The sequence below is a fragment of the Apostichopus japonicus genome, chromosome 9 (assembly GCF_037975245.1).
Source record: "Apostichopus japonicus isolate 1M-3 chromosome 9, ASM3797524v1, whole genome shotgun sequence".
Lineage (NCBI taxonomy): Eukaryota > Metazoa > Echinodermata > Holothuroidea > Aspidochirotida > Stichopodidae > Apostichopus > Apostichopus japonicus.
In genome coordinates, this window is record NC_092569.1 from 19,001,922 (window position 1) to 19,003,861 (window position 1,940).

The 1,940-nt window shown below is 36.4% G+C and overlaps 1 non-coding gene across 1 annotated transcript; it reads right to left on the reverse strand.

Moving 5' to 3' along the window:
* Positions 1-653: 653 nt before the first annotated feature.
* Trnac-aca (transfer RNA cysteine (anticodon ACA)) lies at positions 654-725 on the reverse strand. Its single transcript has one exon. It is a non-coding gene; the product is annotated as a tRNA-Cys (tRNA).
* Positions 726-1,940: the final 1,215 nt, after the last annotated feature.

A 1,940-nucleotide genomic window follows, 5' to 3' on the forward strand; every position in this document is an offset into this window, starting at 1 on the left:
TCATAAAATTAATTATTAATCCAGACTCCTCCCTGAAATATAATATTAATATTTTGATACCAAGTAGATAGAAATCGTCCCTTCCAACCCTGTATCAGTATCTCTATACCGTCGTTCGTGATATTGATAAACAAATAAATCATATATCGTGCAGGATAGGAAAGTTGAAATCACCTCAACTTTAGCCTTTTCATATTAGTATAAGTGCTGCAAATCTTGTTTTAATTGTAAGTTGACTCCACACAAATTACGAACGATTTCCCGCCTTGGCAGCAATAACATCGGTTGTTCAACCCGAATATTTATACATCATGTATTATTCCAAAGGGTCACTCCCGGTCAACCGGGCATCGCTTTTTTGAGACAGTTCATCTAGTATCTTCAAATGATACTTTACCTTAATAAGTCGATTCTTTTATTTCTGAAAGTTACCAACTCCCTGACAATCATTGGTTAAAACATGGCCCAGCATGATTTGACCTCGTATAACTTAAGAGAGGGAGAAACTCTATTTCAGAGAAATCGTATCTTGTAAGAGTATAAATATGTAGGCCGCGTACAGGTGAAGAATGACAACTATATATATATATATTATATATATATATATGAAAATCGTAATGAGTTGGAAAATCAAGAACAGTGAAAAAACTTCCAGCCTCCACCGGGATTCGAACCCGGGCCTTCCGCTCTGTACGCGGACACCCTAACCACTAGGCTATGGACGCTGATTGTATGTCCAGAGGTTCGAAACCGGTAAGGAAGGTCGTAATTCCACTGTAGGCGTTTGTCACCTGTATCGAACAATACTAGTTCTGTTTTGGTGACATATTTTGCCTTACTCTAGAGATCAAACTTGATGCTAACCAACTCGAAATCATTTGTGATTCCTAAAGCCGGATCTCGAAAGAGATACTTTGAACAGACTTTATGTTAATGCAATATCTATATCTATATCTATATATATATCTATATATATATATATATATATATATATATATATATTGGATACGTATAGGATTAAACCCGTGTATGTACCCGACGGGGTACCGCTCACAGTGGTTATGCGGCCTGACGTAATGGAGAGAGTATATCTATATAGTCACCTTCGTCAGCATGTTTGGGTCAATCGTCCAACGGTCAGTAACCCCTGATATAATCTCAAAACCGAAACCCTTGTTTACTGAGGAAAGGGGAACAAACCAGGTCGCATCATACTTAGTTCAAACAGTTTGTTGTACGAGCTGATCCCGGAAAAGAGGTAACAGGAAAATGACACTACAACACTTAAAAACTTTAAAGAGGTACTAAAACTAGAGTTTTTATCAGTTTGTTGAAAGTTTGGTTTAGTAAATTAAGTGAACTCATGAACATAACATAACAGTGCCTTTGCCCGGCCAATCCCAAATGATAGCTTGCAAGAGATAATAATTATACTCAAAATAAAAGCGCATATTCAATTGAGTTTCAGTTCTAATATTCGGTTCTAAAACTACTCAATACGTTTTTGACAAAGGCATTATATAATATTTGTTTGAAAATGCTATGTAGGATAAAACGTTATACTGAGGTCTTACTTGTGATATATAGCCTACTGAGGGTATCCATTTCTATGTAAATATATTATATTTCATCTGAAAAACATAAAACAGAATGAGTATCCAACGCAAAAGATAGTTTAAGAGGTAATTTCATATAATACTGGAAAGATCAGATCGTGGGCTTCATGCAGCTCAGTCCTAAGAGCTATTCCACTGCTGCCAAATACTTAAGACGGGGGGGGGGGGGTGGGGGATTCACTATTTGAGGGTCTCTTTGGTGATCGCCCTTTCATATGAGGAGTAAATTCACGTCTCTTTGACGCTCTTCATAAATATACAGTTTGTTTAATTATTTACATCACATTAAAAATACACAGCAATTTGGAATGAGCCCTGTTTTTT